Below are 22,803 nucleotides of genomic sequence, written 5' to 3'. Positions count from 1 at the left end.
TTATAAAGGGCTTTCGCTACGTATTATAATCACACAATTAATTTACCGGTATTAAATCTCACCTTTCGAATCTCGACCTAACCATTTATAAATTAACCTGCCTATTGAAACTAGACCTAAACATCAATTCTCATCTGTCGAATCTCGAATCAATATTGTCGAACTCATGTATAAAACATCAGGCCTAATCTAGTCACAGAGCATTAATTCAATCAATAGGAAATTAATCTAGCATTGATAATTAACAACAATAAATTATCCCTTCATATTATTTATGGATCCCCTTAAACCCTAGAAAGAAAACTACTCACACATAATAAAAACTAAACAAATCAAGACAATAAAACAAAACATGATCAAAGGAATAAAATAACAACTAAGATTAAGAGAAGAGAAAATAATTACCAAACGAATCTGGAATTAAGAATGGATTAAGAACAAAAGTTTAAGAGAGAGAAAATCTAAGAAAACAATTCAGAGAGTAAAGAAAGTGTAAAAAGAGAGAGAGAGAGATCCCAAAATCGTATTACGGAGGAGTATTTATACTCCGTACAAATCCTAGACTAAAACAAACTAAAACGACGCTAATCGTCTCCTAATAATTACACGCGCCCGATCAGGCGCGTCTTTTTGCTCGTCAGTACCAATCTCGCGCCAGGCCGGGCGCATCACCGGGCGTCGACCTTAGCTTCTCCCACCCGGCCGAGCGCGCCTCCGGGCGCCAGCCTTTTTAGCTGGGCGGCTCTCTTGGGCCATTATTTGGACTATGATTGGGCTCCAATTCTTCGGGCCAATCTAGGTTTCCTCTTCCGGTCTTTAATACTCGGTCCAAATGCCCCGGTATCACCTATACCGAGCCCTTAATCACCGGTTCGATGACTCTAACCGGTCCTGAGCTATAAAATCTGGTCGTGCTTCTCCAATGCTCGTGATTGCTCCAAAATATCTCGGGAAAATACTCCAAAAGTGTAAATCCCTGCAAAAGTCAACCAAATCTACGAAAACACTAGAAAGCACCAATTAGTAATAAAAGTGGCTCTAAAGAGCCAAAAACACTACTAATTATGACCAAGGGACGGGGGTAAAATACTATATAAAATAGACACATCAAATCTCCCTTACCCTCATTTTTCTCACGCTCACTCTTCTCCCCTCCCTCCATTCTTTCTCTTTGAAGTCCGGTGGTGGTGCACGATGGACCACGACGACCCTTGAAGTCCGGTGGTGGTGCGTGTGGGTTTTTCAAGTTTTGATCTAGAGTTTTTATGGTCGAATTTGTCCCTAAAACCCAAATTTCAAGCCAATTTTCGAGGTTTTGGTGGAATTCAAGGTATGTTCCCTTTTTTTTGTTTTTTTTTTAAAGTTTTTTTTCCAGGCTGCCGATTTGGTGCTGGTAGGGGTCGTGGTGGGCGAAGTAGGCTGGGATTTGGTGGATGGTGGTCGTGCTGGTGCGTGGTCTGGTGCTGGTGCGTGGTGCGAGTGGATGGTGGTGGTACGCGTGGATAGTGGTGGTGGTGCTGGTGGTGGAACAAGCTTTCTCTTTTTTTTTAGACAACTTGTTGTAATAATTTAATTAGTTGTATTAATTTTTTAAAATATATTTATATATATATATATATTTTTATGAAAATGTAATACTTACATCAATTAATTAATAAAAATATTATTGTTTTTATATTTGTTTTGTTTCTGTATCAATTTCAGTTGGAAAAAACCAAAAAAAAAAAAATTAATTTTTTATAGCCCTAATGGGCAGCGGTTTGGCGCCAAAACCGCTGCCCTTTCTCTTCAAATGGCAAGCGGTTTGAACCGCTTGCCATTTAAATGGACAATGGCAAGCCCCCCAAGCGCGAGTGGTTCAAAACCGCTTGCCATTGGGGGGTTTGAACCGCTTCGCATTACGTTTATTCTACTAGTGTGTATTATGTATAAAATGTTTTCAAACTAAAATTATTTATTTTGCGGGATGGAGTTGGAATTACTCAGTTTATCTTATTTTGGGAGTTTACTCTCTTTTCTTGTTTTTGATTTATCTTATTGCGGTAAGAGGGTATTCGGTTACGTGTGAGGAGACGTTAGAATAATCACGTAACTAAGACAATTTAGTTTAATTCCGAACTTATTGGTTTTCCTTTTTGATTAATGTTTTTAAAATAATTTGTAGTTTTGATGCATTGACTATTTTATTTTGCCATCACTTAGATCACTTAGTTTATTAAATTGTATTTCGTTTTTCTTTGCATTTATTCTCTACAGAAAATAAGTGTAGCGGTAACACTCCCAGGGTTCGATGGTTGAGTTTGAAAGTTTAAAAGGTTACTCTTATTGTTTTAAAAGACTCGAATTTTGGGGGTATTACAAAATTCTTAATTAATAATAATCGTCCATTTATGATAAGCTTACATCTCATCCTATTGTGATGGGTTTTATGTAGGAGTTTATAGGTACTATAAAGCGGAAATAACATGAATCATATTCAATCAAGCACCTAATCCCAAGATCGCATGCGTAACACACAAGACACATAATCATACCTTTGATGCGTGAAATCCACATAGCTATTTGACAGACAAATCAGGGAGAGAATAGAGCCCCAAGTGTTGCTCCTCTACTTAGTCCACAAGCTTCGAGCGAGCCGTCCACCATTACTAGATTGGTCGAGTGATTGAGGAGAACCGCGATCACCACCTTCTATGGACTAAGTCGACCACCACGAAACACCACCACCACGAACCACCACAGAGAGGCGCCGGGAAGGAGAGAGAGCCGAGAGATAGAGGAGAGTTTGAGAGGGGGTGGTCTCGTGTTTGCTAATTAGGGTTTGATCTCATCAGTTATTTGCATGTATGCAAACCCTAGGCACCTAGTCTATTTATAATCACATTATAATTAGACTAGGGTTAGGAAGCCCAAGACTCTCTTATCCTATTCCATATGGCCGACCATACTAAAGGATGAAGCCCATCATGGGCCTTGTCCTCTCGTGCCCGATTTAGACCCTTTGTGTGACTTTATAGGATCCGTCCAATTGGGTTTTGGCCTATTTTACTAGTCCAAAGATCGTTAGTACCTCTAGCTATGATAAAACGACAACCCAAATGTACGAACTTAATTATCTCCATAATTTGATCCATTTATATATCTAGTAATTGCACACGACGAAAACATAAATCCTTCATTTTATGACGAGGTTGATAAACTAAACACAAACCTTGAAACCAAAACTACAAATCAATAAGCCTACAAGTAAAAAACATTACTTAAGAATTAAGATAAATAAACCCACAAACTTGTTTGAAATTTCTTTCCTCATTTTTCCTTATAACTTTTGTCACTACCGCCATTGTTAGACCTTTAACGTAAAATTCGAGCTCATATATTTGTCTAATCAATCATATATCCTCACACTTTTATTTCTATTTTTATTTTATATTTTTCAATATGAATTTTTGCTACTTTACCGCTTAATTTGATTTATGTGAGTAAGATAGATTGTTCATTTTTTTTTTTGGTTTGTGATAATCGTCATGAAATTCGAATTTTGTTTGCTTGAATTTGCAAAAAAAATTTCCCCTTGTCATACCATGTTGTTTAATTTAGGTTATTGTAAATTATTTGTTTAGTTTGGGATGTTTAATTAGAGGAGTTGATGAATCAATAATTGATTATGATGAATTGCTCTTTTTTTGGTATATATTTGAATGATGTTTTTTTCCCACAATTTTAAAGATAATTTTTAGGTGCTCCTAGCTACTCAATTCAATAAAATGCCTAAGTGAAAGTTAATTGCATCATTGTTTGTATATGTTTATGGAAATTGATTATATGGAATTCGTTCTTGCATTGATAAAATTTAAGTAGAACAGATTTTTTAATTCAATGAATTCGTTGGTGAATATATGACAATAACACTAGGTTAATGAATATGACACCGTGGGAATCAATTGTCGTCGGCTTTTAAAACAAATGAATCATTTGTGTTAGCTATAGTCAAGCATCACAAAACTTTTATGTGGTTGATAATGCTAATGAGGGTTCTCATGTAGCTGTGAAGACAGAACCTAGAGACTCTTCTCAAATAATATCAAAGCTAAATAATGACAACGAACACAACCGATCGAGATAGACAATGAAAATGAGAATTTTCAATTAAACTAGGGCAGCCAAAGCACTCGTTGATAAAGGAGTTAATGAGTGTCGCACGCTGGGTGGCCTGCCCTTTTAGCTTAATTTTTCTTGCCTTGTATTTGCACTTGACATGGAGTTAATGGGCTGATAAAGGAATATCTTTGCCAAGGGCTCTTGTCTTTAATGTTGTAGGATATTTTGGGAAATCTTATATAACAGGCTGCACCTTTATTCAAGTAGTGAAAAAAAAAAGTGCTAACACTTTATATAGGAATTCATGATACTAATATAATTTTTGAGCTCATTGACCTAATTAGAAACAACAAGGTACATCATATAGCAGTACAGGGTACATCACAATACATTGTAGTGGCATAATACACATGATTTCACAATGCTCAAAAGTTCACAGATAATTTAATCGAAAAATGAACTCGGACAAGATGCTCCTAACAATTTGGTTTCGCAGTAAAATAAGCTCTATGCAGCCCCATAATTTCCTTGAATCCCTTCTTGATTTCTTCCTTTTTTCACAGTAGTCAGTTTGGTTTCTTTCTTCCTAGTACATCTACTTTGGCACAATCATAGATTAATATCATTAGTTTCAATATTCTTTAAACACAATTATGTATAAAGTCGTTAATATTAACCTCCACACAATAAAGAAAAAGAACAACTCCCACGTAAAGCAACAACCTTTCGTTGTCGAGTGACTAATGTTGTCGTGTAATTAAACCATAACCCCCATTAAATAAAATATAGAAAATTTTAAACTTTAATATTCCATTCTCCATTTAATTTCTATTAATTGATGGGTCTTAAGAAAAATTACAAAATTACACATGGTGGTAAGAAGGTAAACAAACATTTTGAGGGGTATAATGGTCCATACACTATTCATAAGAACAATCTCCTACCACATAAAGAAACAACTTTCGTTGTCCAATGACTAATGTAGTCATGTAATTAAACCATAATCCCATTTAATTAATATAGAAAATTTTAAACTTTATTATTCCATTCTCCATTTAATTTCTAACTAATCGATCGGTCTTAAGTAAAATTACTAAATTATACTTGGAGGTAAAAAGGTAAACAAATACTTGAGGGTCAAGGTATAATGGTCTGTACGGCGTACACTATTTCATAAGAACAATGTAATCCCCCATATTTCTTTATTATTTAAACAAGTATTTTATTTCGTTTTCATTAAATAAATTATTTATGTGAAACTTAATTGAACTCTATTAAAGTAATAAGCACTAATCTAATTTAAATTCCTCTTTTCTATACACACCAACATATTTTGTCAATAGTCTTAGGCCTTGTTCTCTTCACCTTAAAAAAGTAATATTAAGTAAAAAATAATTTCAATTCAGTAAAAATAAGTTCAATTCAGTAAAATTAATTTCAGTTTAGTAAAAATAATTTCAGTTCATTAAAAATAAGTCCAGATCAGTAAAATTCAGTTTTCTTAAAGAAGAATTATAATAAAAAATCAGTAAAAATAATTTCAGTTCAGCAAAAATAATTTCAGTTCAATAAAAATAATTTAAGTTCAGCAAAAATAATTTCAATTCAGTAAAAATAATTTCAGTTCAGTAAGATTAAGATGAAGAGAACGGGGCCTTAGTACGCCAATTTCAAATAAAGAGAGCCTAAACTCATATTCAAGCCCAATCTACAAATTTCTATTCCCGCTTAAGTTTGGAAATCAAGCCCGCATGCTTATTTAAAAACCCCAAAAACCCTCAAGCTTTTCCCCTTCCTCACGTCAATCCCCTTCTCATTATTGTTTTCCTCCTTGATTTTCACGATAAAACATTAAAAAAAAATTAAATAAATAATCGCTGCTTACCTTGATGCCGCCGACGCCAGCCCACCACCGGCGCCACCCATCCAGCGATCGCACCACCACCGTATAGCACACCAGTCCACCCCCTTCTATCTCCTTTCTTCTTTCTTTTTTCTTTTGTTTTGATTAATTCAAGTTTCAATCTTTAATAAGTTTTTGTTTCTAATTGATATTCTTATGGTTTGATTAAGTATATTAATTGTAAAAGATTACAAATTTATGATCTTTATTTTGTTTAAATTAGTGAAGTAATTTTCACATTTATTTAATTGAGAGAATAAGGGTTTAAACCTTAGTTTTTCATGATTTTAGGGTCTAAAACGTGTTGATTAAGTTATCTAATTATATTATGTGTAAATTATGTTTAAATTCAATTATCTTGATTATAAACTAATTTTTGTTTTTGCTAAAGTCTTAATTTTGGGTTTGTACTTGTAGTAATTTCATCTTTCCATGATTCTAGTTTCTATAAATAATTGTTTGGGCTAATTTGTGAGTATAAAGTATTGAATTTTTTAAAGATTAGTTCTAAAAGTTAATTTGCAAATTTTATAATTATTATTTTGAAGCCTCTAATTACATTGAGTTGGTGTATTTTTGGGTTTAAAGCATACTAAACTTCTATATAATGTATGTAGTGATAAAAATTTCTATAATTTCAAGATTTCAAGGGTAAAATAAATTTCAGATTTTTATAAAGCTCTAAACTTGATGTAATTAAGGTTTTATGTAGTAAACTTAAAGAACTATATATAAGCTTTTAGTTCAAGTAAAAGGAAAGATTTTGAAATGTTGTTTAATTGAATTTTGAAGGTTTCAAAGTAAGTATTATTGTAAATTTAATTGTTATGGTATTGATTGGACTATTGTTGTTTGGTTTTGGAGAGAACTTCGTAGAAGGCGATTTCTAGTTCCTAAAGTGGCCAACCAACTCGTTTACTCAAGGTACATACAAGGATACGAAAACCTTGACTTTAAGAGCATGTTTAAGGACTTGGAAAATTTAGAATCATGTTAGGAAACTTGTAGATTGGTTTGAATTGTATGGTAGCAAGTTTAATTTGATCGGTGACTAATGTGATGATTGGTTTTGTTTCATGTATGAGAAATGCGTATTGATTTATCTTGAAAGTGTTAATAATGCATTAACTTGAATTGCAAGATGAGCTAAGAGGAAAACGTACGTAAATGTGTGGAATGAATTATTTTTAATCTCTTAGCCACCACTACACCACCATACCCACACTAGCTACCACCTTATTATACTACCCCCACCACCCAGCCACCACCCATTCGACTCGCTGCCCCTCCCCCGCCACTCTCCACTCCTTGAAGAGCCCACGCCACCCCCGAAAAAATCCCCCACCAACGCAAAACCCTAGAAATGCCTTCTCCTCCCCCAAAAAATCGCCAACCGCCCCTTTCCCCTCCTTAGCATTTCTAGGGTAAGGTAGTGGCGGCCGACGTTTTTTGGGGGAAGGAGAAGGCATTTCAAGGGTTTTATGGTGGTGGGAAATGTTTTTCAAGGGTGGTGAGGGCTTTTCAGGGGGTGGTGAGTGTCGGAGAAGGGTAAGGGGTTGGCTAAGTGGTAGGGTGGCTGGTGAAGGTGGAAGTAAAAAATAGATGGTTGTGTAGTGGTGTGTCCATAACTGATGTTATAGGCACCAGTTAACCGGTGCCCATAATATGTGACATGGGTAACCCCTTAATCAACACCGGTTCAAAACCAATGCCCATAGCTGATTTTGAACTGGTGTTCATCTACCTTATTCTACTAGTGATCTGCAATGGTTTTTTCTTTTCGGTTGTAGCTTTAAGAGTAGTTAGTTAGTCTATAGTATAAACTCTTGTACATGTCTCACCTTCTCAGCCTATTCCATAATATCTTCCATTTTTACGAAGGAACTAACTATCATCAGATGCATGCAAACTCTACAACACACCCCATCATAACTAAAAAGTTTAAGTCGTTGTATGAATCGCAAATAACCAAATAGATCCACCAACTCCACTTTTAAATATCCAAAATTTAAATATATTATTGAATAATTGATTTAATAGGTACATGTATCATTTCAAAAGTAAATGACATTATATGTCATTATTTTTCTTAAGGTTTTTTATTAGAAGTAAATTAGATGACCTTCAAAATGAATGTATGATGAAGAAGATGTTTTATGTGAAAGACAATGTATGGGTGTAGTGTTGTATTCGATGGAAAATTTCAAACTTGAAACTCTTATGGGAAGATAATTTTTTAAGTTTATCAATATAGTTTCGAATTTCAAAATTGATTATTAAATGAAATTGGTAAGTTACGGGAAGAGGATAAGTTTTAGGAAATCTTTTTATGCGAAGTTGAAATTTGTAAAATTTTAGAGGAAATGTGATCTCATTAGCTTTTGTTTATGAATAATTATGAATTAAAAATATTGGATCAATCTAATATATATAAATAAAATAGACATTTTTTTGGAGCATTCAGTGCGCAGCATAAGCAAAGGTATTATTTCGACCAATTACAAAGTTTTCTATTTATTTTAGAATTAAAAAAATCACTTGCCACCTAAGCAAAATTAACAAATGAAATTTGAGAGTTTAAATTCATTATTTATCTCACAATTGTATTAGATATAAATTCTATATAATATAATTGTTTGCTTTTTTAAGTTTTTTAATATTTAAGTATATCATTTGTCATTGCCTATTTCAATATATCTTTATCATGGGTTTTTTATAAATATAAAATCTTCTTTCTATGGTTATATAACTATTTCATATATCATATATCTAACTTATTTATATTAAAATAACACATCTTAAACAAAATGTTTAATATGGAAGCTACAATATATGTTATATACTATACAACATAGTATGGAACTACAATATGCTATAAATTATACAACATTACAACTTAATATCTGACTTTTTTGTATGATAAGATTTTTGAAAAGATATAATATACTACTCCAACCCAATATAAATGATAAATGTAGATGGCTTTTCTATTATAAGAATAAAAATATATAATTTTTTTTTAAAAAAAAAGGAAAAATTGACAGGAATAATCCCAACTTTGCTCGATTCGCCCAAAATAATCCCAACTTTTGATTATTTTTTAATAATCTGAACTTTAGTATGAATTTGCATTCAATGGTCCCAAGTGACCAGTAACCTGTTCAATAGGTAATTTTTTAAAAAAATGTTTAATGTACATGTGTCATTAAATGATTGGTCAAAAATAAGTTTAATTTATATTATTGATTTAATTGTTTAATTAATTAATTTAAAAAATATTATTAAAAAAAAATAAACACCACCAATGCAACAACCCACCGCCCCCAGCCTGGGCTAACCCCCAACTCCGACCACTGCCTAGCTGACTCCATGGACGACGCCCGCTGGCTTATTTCCCCTTCCCCCGCTGGCGAAGCTCACCCCGTTGGCTTATTTCACCACCCCCCGGTGGTTTTGGGGTTGTTTAAGGTACGCTTCTCGTTATGCAACAACCCACCGCCCCCAGCCTGGGCTAACCCCCAACTCCGACCACTGCCTAGACCCGCTGGCTTATTTCCCCTTCCCCCGCTGGCGAAGCTCACCCCGTTGGCTTATTTCACCACCCCTCGGTGGTTTTGGGGTTGTTTAAGGTACGTTTCTCGTTGGGATTTCTGGGTAGTTTTGTGTAGACATCCAAATGTGTCTCCCCAAAACCAAACCCAGTGATGAATACCTTTCATGTCATTTGATTATCGAACAAAGCGAAAGTGTGAAAAGTCTAGTGATGAGGATGTTTTTATTAAAATATATATCTCTTCTTTCTGTTTTTGAAAATATTTCTTTTCTTACCCTTTTTTTGAAAAACGTGCATTCTAGTTTTAGTTTGGTCCATGATATGGGTCCAATAATGGTGTAGTTGGATGGGGCTTGAAAATACCTTTCCAACGATATATTATAAGCCCAATTCCGATGAATAATGAGGAAGTTATGGCAAAAATACTAAACTGGGCCCAAACCGGATTTTACCTGCGGCCCAATGATCTAGAGGAGGGGCCTATTATTAATTATCATTCCTAAAGTTATTAGGATTGATTATAGTCTTATAGAATACTCTAGAAGGTTCTTTTAAATCCTAATGGAGTTAGGATTGATAATTATGTTTTAAAGAGTTTGAAATTGAATAAAACTACTCCTTTTTATAATCCTTGTTTTGTACGAAGAGGAATATATTTAGATTTTATTTTCATGCCTCATAATCTTTATCCAAATTTTATATGTTTGGATAGATCTTGAAATTATCTTTCCAATGATATATTATAATATTAAATCCGAGCTATGACGAAAAAGATATGAATGATATACAAAACTCTATCCAAAACTGACACCCTTTCACTATTTCAGCCATATCTTTTTATCTACAAAAGATTTTATTCTGATTCTAATTGGGTTGAAAATTAGACTTTAACAGCTTTCCAACGACATATTATATGCCTTATTTGGACTTCCGGATCAAAAGATATGATAAAAACAAAAATGCGTGAAACTGATTATTAGCGCCTAGCGCTAAGGCTTAGCGCCTGGCGCTAATGACCAGCGTCTGGCGCTAATCGTGTTTTATTCTCGTTGAAACTCTGATTCGTTTTTTTATCCATCCGACTGATTTTCTCTATAAATAGCCTCTTAAAATTCTGTTTTCAATCATCAATTTTCAACAATAATCAATTTCCATCAACTCTCTAGTTTTCTAATTCTCTTCTCTCTCTAAGCTAAAGCTTATTTTCTCTCTCTCTTTCTAAACCAACCCTTTTACAAATATAATTCCTCATACAAGATCTAGAAACACCTAGCCAAATTCGAAGTTGCCTTCGCCCTAGACGTAAATTTCTGAGGGTTTGGTCCCAAATCTCTATTTCAATTATTTAATTTAATTATTTGATTTATTATTTTCCTTGAAGTTACTAACGCGAGTATTTTGTTATTAGAAAGAGATACAAGGCATCCAAGTAAGTGCTTTAATTGTTTGCATTGATATTATGATATAGAAATCATGTCTAGGTTGTTATTATGATTCCTAGTATCATGTTAGGATGCTTGATGTTAACAATGATTCCTAGTATTATGTTTAGGGAAAAGGTTATAATATCAAATATGTTTATTATGATTCATACGATGCTTCCTATTTTCTTTCCTAATATTCATGTTAGTATCATGTTAGGGTTAAAGCTTTGATTTTTATATGCTTAGTGACATGCTAGGGTTTGTTATTAATCTTGTTAGTATCATGCCTAGGATCTTGCTATTATTATGATTTAACATGAATGATTATGATTATGATTATGGTTATTATTATTAATTTTTGATTATTATTATGTTGCTTGATGATTATTATAGTTATTGCTTGATCACACCTTTTATGCATGTTTAAAGGGAATTTGTACTTGTAATCACGCTTAATAAGATAATTAATAATCTTGTTTAGGGTTAATTTGATTATAATTCAAGTGATCTCCAATAATAGTTTTATTTTTGCATTAATATTCAACCAAAATAGATTAAACAGGTTTAGGGTTAATCCTATTGGTTGCATGTTAGTCAGAAAGCGCACATGAATACGATCAAAATAAAGTAGAGGCCTATTATTAGGGCAGGTTCAATCTCTTTAAGGTTGGATTTGTACTTTCATCCCCGAACTACCAGTCATGGTTCCAGACCTATTGGAGTTGACGATCTCCTGGATCGTTAAGGGGTGTAACCTTCATCTCGTGAACAGTTTACAAGTTCCTAAAACTTGTTGGCGACTCTTTTTCTCTATCTTCTTTCCCTTTGGACGCCACCATGCATAAGTGTATGATCACAGTGGGATTCAAGCTAGGGATAATTCTTGTAATATTCCCTACATTTTGAATTGGGTCTGAAGTTTTGGGGGCTGGCGAATAGGGGGCGGGGTCATTCCGGGAAGGAAGGGGCGTTTATGCGGTGGATAGGGGAGGAGAAATGGGAGGAGGGCAGTGCGTCGCGGTGGGGGAATTTAGTATGGGTTGTTCGTGGGAAGGGGAAAGGGGTAAGGTGGCCGAGCTTCACCGGAAAAGGAGGGGTTGTTCATGAATTTTGCATATGCAGGAATTTGTGTAATTAATTCAGTGAAGGGAACTATTACCTGCAAATCTTTAACCATCTCCAGAAACTTACCAAACTGCTTATCCAAATTTGTTTTTAAGTGACGATTGGGGAATGGAAGTTTGATAACTGGCTTTGGAGCAATACTGCTCTTATTTGGAGCTGCTACCTCCCCTAGAGTCGTAATGTATTATCAGAAATATTAGTACTACTCTTTAGCCCTGCAGGGCTATTAGCTACATTGTCAGGTTTAATGGAATCAAGATATCATTATTTATTAAAACAGGTTCATCATTTCGGGGCATAGTGGGCCCTTCATAGTGTGAACCACTCCTTAGAGTAATTGCAAAAGCTTGATCTGTAGGCCTAGTTGGCTGTGCTGGCAAAGCTCCCTGTTGACTGGCTTGTAGAGTAGTAGAAATCTGCGCAATTTGATTATCTACAATTTTATTATGTGCTATGATCGAATCAATTTGGGCATCTCTACTCTCCATGTGCTTCTGCATACTAGCCAGCATCGCTCTAATTTCTGCCAAAGCAGGGTCAGAAGATGAGGAGGGTTGTTCTACTTAGTTCTTCTGGTCAGCATTGGGGTGGTAATATTTTTGTTGTGTTTGTTGTGACGCCTGTGATTGTTGTGGAGGTGGCGGATTTTGAACATTGGTGCTTCGGTAGGAAAGATATGGATGGTTCCGGAACCCAGGATTGTAGGTGTTGGAGTACGTATGGGTCGTTCTGCCTACAAGCTAGAAAGGCATTGACTTGCTCCATGGAACTCCTGCAATCTTGCTCCCAATGACCTACAATTCCACAATTTTCACAAAAAGCCTCATTAGCATTATTATTAATTGCATAAACATTAGCTATATTTACATCACTAAGATTATCTAATTTTTGGCAAATAGAGGTTAATTGAGCTTGTAAGAAGGATACAGAGTCGATGATATGTCTATTTTATATAGTATTTTACCCCCATCCCTTGGTCATAATTAGTAGTGTTCTTGGCTCTTTAGAGCCACTTTTATTACTAATTGGTGTTTTCTAGTGTTTTCGTAGATTTGGTTGACTTTTGTAGGGAATTGCACTTTTAGAGCATTTTTCCGAGATATTATGGAGCAACTACGGGCATTGGAGAAGCACAACCAGTTTTATAGCCTAGGGCCGGTTAGAGCCATCGAACCGGTGATTAAGGGATCGGTATATGTGATACCGGGGCATTTGGACCAAGTATTCAAGACCCGAAAAGGGAAATCCAGATTGGCCCGAAGAATTGGAGCCCAATCGAAGTCCAAATAGTGGCCCAAGAGTGCCGCCTGGCTAAAGAGGCTGGCGCCCGGAGGCGCGCCCGGCCGGGCGAGGGAAGCAAGGCTGGCGCCCGAACTCGCGCCCGGCCGGGCGCGAGATTTATACTTGATAGAGAAAAGGCACGCCCGATCAGGCGATGCCTCGCTGGATCGGGCGCGTGTTATTATTAGGGGTTAATTATCGACGTTTAAGTTTGTTTTAGTTTAGGATTCTCGCGTAGTTTAAATACTTTTCCGTTAAGCGAGTTTAGTATCTTTTTTTACTTTTTCTTAATTCTTTCTTAGACTTTCTCTCTCTACTTAGCTTTTAGATTAGTTTCTCTCTCATATACTTTGTTCTTAACTCTATTCTTAATTCCAGATTTCTTTGGTAACGATTTCTCTTCTCTTAATCTTAGTTATTTTATTCCTTTGATTATGTCTTGTTTTATTACTTTGATTTGTTTAGATTTAATTATGTCTGAGTTTCTAGGGTTTATGGGGATCCATAAATAATATGAAGGGGTAATTTATTGTTGTTAATTGTCAATGTTAGATTAATTTCCTATTGATTGATTTAATGCTCTGTGACTAGATTTGCGCAGATCTTTTATGCATGAGTTTGACAATATTGATTCGAGATTCAAAAGATGAGAATTGATGTTTAGGTTTAGCTTCAATAGGCAGGTTAATTTATAAATAGTTAAGTCGAGATTCGAGAGATGGGATTTAGTACAGGTAAATTAATTGTGTGATTGTAAACGTAGCGAAAGCCATTTATAATCTGATTAATTTATGCATTGATAATTGATTATTATGTTTTACCCTGGAATATTATTTATTGGTGAACCTATGCCCTAGGCCTTTCAATTCATTGTTTTCTCCTTATTTTTAATCTTCGTAGTTTAGTTCCTTTTGATTATAATATTTTGGTTACTTCATAATCTAGATTATATTAGTTAATTAGGAATAAAAAAGACTTGTTTCCCTGTGGATTCGACCCTACTTCCCTATCTATTATTAGTTAGTGGTTTTAGGAATTACTTTTGATTAGGTGATTCGACTTTAGCCTGTCAGTCGACACTATGTTTCCCCTTGTTAGCAAAGCCTCTGGGATTCCCATATTGGGAATTATGAATTGCCATATCTTCAATAACTTGACCTGCATCATCAACATTAAGGTTCATAAACCTCCCACTAGCTGCAGAATCCAATATTGTTCTAGCTGAATTTCCAATCCACTGTAAAAGGCTTGGATTAACTGTCATTGTGCCAGATTATGGTGGGGGCATTCTTTCTGTATATCCTTGAACCTCTCCCAAGCCTCATATAGAGTTTCATCTGGACCTTGGGCAAAGTTCTGAATGGCACTCCTTAGTACAGCTGTTCTCTCTTCAGGGTAATATTTATTATAAAAATTTAAAACAAGAGTCTCCCAGTCTATTATACCAAGTGTAGTTGTTTAATCCATTATACCATAATTTGGCTTTTCCACATAAAGAGAAAGGAAAGAGAATCTACCTGATTTGGTCCTGTGTGACCCCAGTTTGCCTGATGGTATTACAATATTGACAGTAGTCTGCAATATGAAGATTTGGGTCTTCACCCTTAGATCCACTGAATTGCTTCCTTTCTATCATCGTGATAAATTGGGGTTTAATCTCAAATTATACTCCATCAAGAGCCGGAGTGGGAGTAAGATGTGGAAAATCTATAAGCTTTGGCTGCGAATAATCACTGAGCTTCTTAGGTACCGCCATCTCTGATTCTGGATCTGAAGATACCTCTGAATCGCTAGAATCAGTTGGAGGGTCTAGGCGATTATTGTTATCACCAGAACCCGCCAGGATTTGCCTGTAAAGATTCTTTTGTCTATGTAAAGATCGTTCAATCTCAGGATCGAATGTGATATGGCCTGATCTGGAACACCTGGGCATAAACAAAGAACTAGAAAGCAAATATGAGACTTGCCTCAAAGAACTAATGTTCTCTGAGACAAGAAGAAATAACCTAAACTACTGAAAACAATCAGAAATAAAAATAAAAAAATAAACGTTTCCCCGGCAACGGCGCCAAATTTTGACAGGCTAAAGTCTTATCACCTAATCAAAAGTAATTCCTAAAACCACTAACTAATAATAGATAGGGAAGTAGGGTCGAATCCACAGGGAAACTACGTCTTTCTATTCCTAATTAATTATTATAATCTAGATTATCAAGTAACCAAATTGTTATTAATAAAAGGGAACTAACTACGAAGATTAAGAGTAGGAAGAAATCAATAATAAAAGGCCTAGGGTCACAGGTTCATCAATAATTAATAATTCGGGATAAAACATAACAACCGATAATTAACATTGCACATATAACATGATTAACAGGCTCTCGCAATTTATTAATCAACATAGATCTAACAGGCTCTCGCAATTTACTAGATCTAAGTTCCTATTGAAAATAGCCTTTAATATCAAATTAACATCTGCTCGATTCATCAATTCAATATTGCTATACTTTTACAAGCAAATCACATCTGCTCGATTCATAATCTGGTTGTAAAGCGTTAAAACTATTCAATAAGAAATTATCATGCAACATCAATAATCATCAATAACAAATTATCCCTTCATATTAATTATGGATTGCCCAAAACCCTAGAATTAAAGTACTCACACATAATTAAATATAAACTAAACAAAGCAATTAAAGGAGACATGATGGAAGAAATAAAGTAAATAACTGAGACTAAAGTAGAAGAAATCATTACCAAAGAAATAAGAATTAAGGAGTTGAATTAAGAACAAAGTTATAGAGAGAGAAAACTAATCTAAAGATAAGTAGAGAGAGAAAGCCTGAGAGAAGAGGTCCTAATTGAAAGCATTAAAATCGTATTTATATCTAAAACAAATACTCCTAATTAAAACTAAAATAAATCGCCAGAATTAGCTCTAAAAATCTTGCGCCCGATTAAGCCCGCCTTTTCTTCAGTAAGAGCTTCTCTCGCGTCCGGCCGGGCGCGAACTTCTCTTCCCCGCCCGGTCAGGAGCTCTCTTGGCCGGGCCCGGGCACTTGGGCACATTTGGACTTATTGATTGGGCTTCGATTCTTCGGCCCAATCCGGATTTCCTCTTCGGGTCTTGATTACTCGGTCCAAATGCCTCGGAATCTCAAATGCTAAGCCCTTAATCACCGGTTCGATGACTCTAACCGGCCTTGGGCTATAAAAAATGGTCGTGCTCCTCCAATGTTCGTAGTCACTCCATAATATCTCGGGAAAATGCTCCAAAAAGTGAAAATCCCTACAAAAGTCAACTAAAACTACGAAAACACTAGAAAACACCAATTAGTAATAAAAGTGGCTCTAAAGAGCCAAAAGCACTACTAATTATGACCAAGGGACGGGGGTAAAATACTTTATAAAACAGACATGTTAGGTATTGATTGAGATCTTATTGTTTGGTTTAGGAGAGGACTTTATTGAAGATGATTTCTAGTTAGTAAAGTGGCATACCAATTCGTTTATTCAAGGTACGTACGAGTTACGAAACCTTGCATTTAGAAGCATGTATAAGGATGTGTCGAGAACTTATTAGTATCATGTTTAGAGAAGACTGGGCATAAGTGTTTCGTTATACATTGTGATTTCCGTATGCTGTGCACTATTTTACTTTGCAAATATTATTTATGTATTAATTTTGCAAGATGCGCTTAGAGGCAAAGGTATGTGATTTGGCGGAATGATTTATTTATTATTCGTTCATGATTATTGAAATAGAATGAGTAAAGGAAGAATTCAAGCCTTATAATGCGAGGTTAAGGTTTTGGGGTGCCCTATGAACTCAAGGTGTTTATACACCGAGGTAGTTAAAGGAATCAATAATAAACATTGCTTGTCACTAATAAATCAAGAATTGAATTAAAAGTTTGGTTTGGTTTGTTTGATTGAATTGATATTGGATTGATTGTATTATTTTGCATATGAGTCATCACCAAGTCTAAACTTGTAAATCACGTAAAGTGCAAGATGGATGAGCAATAAAACTTTGGATTGGTGCACATCTGGAGTAATGACAATCAGGGGTTGGGTACACGGGGTATTAGCCGTGCACTTTTCTCGAGGTCGTCTGATCTACGAGTCTCATATTTCAAATACTTTTCAAAACTAGAAGTTAGATGAGATCTCATACTAGCTACGGTCACGGAGTCGCGCCCGTGGTCGTTGAATGTTTTTATTGATGTTTCCGAAAGGAGCATGGGGTTTTTCTTTTATTGATGTTCCAAATAGAACATGGGATGGACAACCTTGTCTATTGCTTAATCCAATGAATAAAATGAAATGATTTACCTATTATTATTTAGTGGAGTCTTAGTAATGTAAACAATTGAGTCATGTGTTTGAGTTTATAATTAAATTGTATTCGATGATTGATTGTTAGTAGCATGCTAGGAATTTCTTATTATTTTTCGTAACTTGTATGTACTCAGCTTTGCTGATTGCATGCTTTTGTGTGTCTTTCTTTGGCATGGCCTTTGCCTTTTAATGACCCTGTAATGATCCAATCTTTACACTTGTAATATTAGGGAGCAGACTCATCACAAGTTTTACATAGTTTGGACTTGCATTAAGGTGGTGGGATTTTAAGTGGAGAGTTGTTTATTGTTCGCAGTTTATTTCTTTTCATAAGTTTGAATTTATTTAAACTCTTGTTTTATTTATTTACTACTTTTGTTGGGTTTTGAATAAGGGCCTTAATGGTTTCAACTTGTAATACTTAATTTGGTTTTATTTGTTGGTTTTGAAACTTATTTATAACTGAATTAGTTTTTTCGCTGCTAATTTCTTATATAGCCTTAACGTTTGAACACGTGGCGGTAACACGCCAGTAATTCTCTTGGATTTTGTTCAGGAAACTCATAGGTTTAAAGAGAGAATTATTAGGGTGTTACATCAATGGCAATCTCTCTCCCATAACCGAGAGACTTTTCTAATTATAGCATGCATTAAGGTGGTAAAACCTATACCTTGAAATGATCTTAACATATATAGAGGGAAAACTCTGCTCTATTTGATACATTTAATTAAAAAAAAAAAACTTAGCTTGCATCCCATGGTTCGACTTCATAAGAATATTAGGTTTTATATGTGTAGACACCCAAATGGGTCTCCCCAAAACCAAACCCGATGATAAATACCTTTCACGTCATTTGATTATCGAACGAGGTGAAAGTGTGGAAAGTCTAGTGATGAGAATGTTTTTATTAAAATATTTCTCTTTCTATTTTCTAAAAATATTTATTTGTTTACTCTTATTTTATGAAAAATAGCCAGTCCAATTTGGTTTGGTCCATAATAAAGGTCCAATAATAGTGTAGTTGGATTGGGCTTGAAAAGAGATATCCAATGATATATTATAGGCCCAATTCCAATGACTTATGAGAAAATTATGGATTAAATTAGATTAGGCCCATTGATTTTTAAAGGTGACCCGATGATCTAGAAAAGGACCTATTAACTATTATTTTAAAAAGAATGTTTTATTTAAAAAAATGTTACCCGGAACGCGGGACGGTATAGCGTTCCCCGTACCGGAACGTCCGTACCGAAACGCGGATCTGACGCAATTTGGTTCGCATTCTGGTTCGTCGATGACGATGAACCCGATTTTAGTAAGATCTAGGACGCAATCTTGAGTGACATTTGGGTTATTATTTGTTTATAATTTCATGTTTAATTGAAAGCTTAAAACACTTTAAAGGTTTTGTCAATGGTGTTTCAAAATAAAAAGTTTTCATCTATGGAGGAGGGAGATGAAGAAACGTGTAAATAAATAAGTCTAGAGCAAGATTGTGGACCCTATGTTCCCTTTTCTTTCTTTTTTTTAAAAAAAATTGCCTACACAGTACTATTGTGGACCCCTATATCCCCTTTTCTTTCTATTTACGTGGTATTAAATTGCCTAGAATGCCTACACTGTAATCACTGTACTAAATTTAAATTGCCTACACGGGAATCAATACTGCTTATTAATTACAATTTCCACCTTTATCTTTTTTTTTTTTTTTTTTTGTATGTGTATTTATTTACGGTAAATATCAGTAATAAAATTTTTAAAACACTATTAAAATAAATGACCATACGTTCCGGGAACTTTAAAGGCTACGTTCCACATTCCCGTACCAAGTTCTGGAACGTCCCGCATTCCATGTAACGTTGATTTAGAATAAAAATATTAAATCTAATTTCGAAAACTGCCCGGATGCTTAATTACCTGCAACCGGTGTTAAAGGTAATTACGCGTGGAAAAGCGCGTTGATTTTTGGACCAACGCGAGACGACGAAGTCGTCGCCAGGCGCTGACCTTCGTCGCCTGGCGTTGGCCCCGTCGCCTGGCGACGAGGTTCGTCGTTTGGAGCTGGCACCTGTCGTTTGCGACGGGAGGGGTATTATGCTGAATATGATTTTCTTTGATACCGTGCTGTTTTTATTATAATATTTATAAATAGGGGTCGTATCTCCCTGTTTTCAAATCATCAACATCTACAATCATCTCTCTTTCTCTCTCTCTAAAAGCTAGAAGCTTTCTTTCTCTCTCTATTCTTTTTCTAAACCTTCCCTTTTGCAAAATTCCTCATACATTAGTTTTAGACACACCTAGACAAGTTCGAAGTTGCCTTCGCCCTAGACGTGAAAGGTTGATAATTTCTGAGGGTTTGGTCCCTAATCTCTATTTCAATTATTTAATTTAATTGTTTGTTTTATTACTTTTCCTTGAACTTACTAACGCGTGTATTTTGTTATTAGAAAGAGGTACAAAGCATCGAAGTAAGTACTTTAATTTTTTTTATTGATATTTTGATATAGAAATCATGTTTAGTTTATTTTATTGATTCCTAGTATCATTGTAGGGAATAATTTCAAGCCTTAATCCCACTAGCTTGAACCCCACTGTGATCATACACTAAAGTACGGTGGCGTCCAAAAGGGAAGAAGATAGAGCAAAAGAGTCGCCAACAAGTTTTTAAGGAACTTGTAAACCGTTCACGAGGTGAAGGTTACACCCCTTAACGATCCAAGAGATCGTCAACTCCATAAGGTCATGAACCAAATAAGGGTTCGGGGATGATGGTACAAATCCAACCTAAAAGAGATTGAACCTGCCCTAATAATAGGCCTCTACTTTATTCTGCTCGTATTCATGTGCGTTTTCTGACTAACATACAATCAATAGGATTAACCCTAAACCTGTTTAATCTATGTTGGTTGAATATTAATGCACAAATAAACTATTATTGGCGATCACTTGAATTATAATCAAAGTTAACCTAACAAGATTATTAATTATCTTATTAAGCATGATTACAAGTACAAATTCCCTTTAACATGCAATAAAAGGTGATCAAACAATAAAGAAATAATAAATATCAAGCAACATAATAAATAATCATCATAATAATAATCATGATAATAATCATAAAATAAAATAATCATCATATTAATAATAATTGAAATAATTATCATAAATAAAATAATCATAATAATAATAATAATAATAATAATAATAATAATAATAATAATAATAATAATAATAATAATAATAATAATAATAATAATAATAATAATAATAATAATCATGAATTATAACAATCATAATCATGTTCATGTTAATATTAAAGCATAATAAAAATAGCAAGATCCTAGGCATGATACTAACAAGATTAATAACAAACCCTAGCATGTCACTAAGCAATAAAAATCAAATCTTTAACCCTAACATGATACTAACATGAATAAAAATTAGGAAGAAAATAGGAAGCATCATAACAATCATATTTGATATTAAAAATACCCTAGACATGATACTAGGAATATCATAATAACAATGTAAACATGATTTCTACATCATAATATCAATTAATCAATTAAAGTACTTACTTTGATGTCTCGTACCTCTTTCTAATAACAAAATACACACGTTAGTAACTTCAAGGAAAATAATAAATCAAACAATTAAATTAAATAATTGAAATAGAGATTTGGGACCAAACCCTCAGAAATTAAAACCTTTCACGTCTAGGGCGAAGACAAATTCGAATATGGCTAGGTGTTTCTAGATCTTGTGAATGCAGAATTTTGTATGAAAACAAAGTAAGAAAGAATTGAATGAATTAAAGAATGCTAATTAAAACTTGTGAATAAGGAGAATTGGTGAATTGAAATAAGAATTGATGAAATCTGATTATCGAAAACGGAGTTTTAATACGATATTTATAGAGAAAATCAGCCAAAAAGATAAAATTAACAAAACAGAGTCTGGTGCACGCAAAAAGAGGTTGGCGCCAGGCATTGGCGCCAATGGCTAGCACCGGGCGCCAATGGCTGGTGCCAGGCGCTAGGCCTGGTTCCAGGCGTCAATGCCTAGGGTCAGGCGCCAAGCCTGTTTTTAACGCGTTTTTGTTTTTATCATATCTTTTGATACGGAAGTCCAAATAAGGCATATAATATGTAGTTGGAAAGCTCTTAAAGTCTACTTTCCAAACCAATTAGAATCAAATTAAAATATTTTGTATAAAAAAATATATGGCCAAAATAGTGGAAAGGTGTCAGTTTTGGATAGAATTTCATGTCTCATTCATATCTTTTTCGTTATAACTCGGATTTAATATTATAATATATCGTTGGAAAGATAATTGAAATATCTATCCAACCATATAAAGTTTGGATAAATATTATGAGGCACGAAAATAAAATCTGAATATATTCCACTTCGTACAAAACAAGGATTCTTAAAAGGAGTAGTTTTATTCAATTTCAAACTCTTTAAAACATAATTATCAATCCTAACTCCATTAGGATTTAAAAGAACCTTCTAGAGTATTCTAGAAGACTATAATCAATCCTAATAGCTTTAGGAATGATAATTAATAATAGGCCCTCTTCTAGATCATTGGGCCACATATAAGGTTCAAAACGGGCCCAGTTTAGTAAATTGGCCATAACTTCCTCAATATTCATCGGAATTGGGCTTATAATATATCGTTGGAAAGGTCTTTGCAAGCCCCATCCAGCTACACTACTATTGGACCCGTATCACGGACCAACCAAACTGGATTGACTGTTTTCTTAAAATAAGTTTTCAAAAACAGAGAGAAAAGAAAAGAAATTAAAACTATCCGCAACGCTAGACTTTCCACACTTTCACTTCATTCGATTATGATTCGACGCGAAAGGTACTCATCACCGGGTTTGGTTTTGGGGAGACACAAATGGGTGTCTACAATCATGTTAGGATGTTTTATTGCTTCCTAGTATCATGTTTAGGGTTAATTAATATTTCTAATATCAAGTATGATTAAAAGAATGCTTCCTATTTCTTTCCTTAATATCATGTTAGAGATAAAGCTTTAATCTTTGATTTCTATTGT

General features: G+C 34.5%; 1 non-coding gene across 1 annotated transcript; it reads left to right on the top strand.

Moving 5' to 3' along the window:
• The first annotated feature begins 14,657 nt into the window (after positions 1 to 14,657).
• Positions 14,658 to 14,764, top strand: LOC145561137 (small nucleolar RNA R71). The gene has a single exon (XR_014093715.1). It is a non-coding gene; the product is annotated as a small nucleolar RNA R71 (small nucleolar RNA).
• The last annotated feature ends 8,039 nt before the right edge of the window (positions 14,765 to 22,803 follow it).

This window comes from Chenopodium album, chromosome 9 (assembly GCF_948465745.1).
Source record: "Chenopodium album chromosome 9, dcCheAlbu1.1, whole genome shotgun sequence".
Lineage (NCBI taxonomy): Eukaryota > Viridiplantae > Streptophyta > Magnoliopsida > Caryophyllales > Amaranthaceae > Chenopodium > Chenopodium album.
The sequence above is the reverse complement of the archived record's forward strand: the minus strand, read 5'-3'. Positions and strand labels throughout refer to the sequence as shown.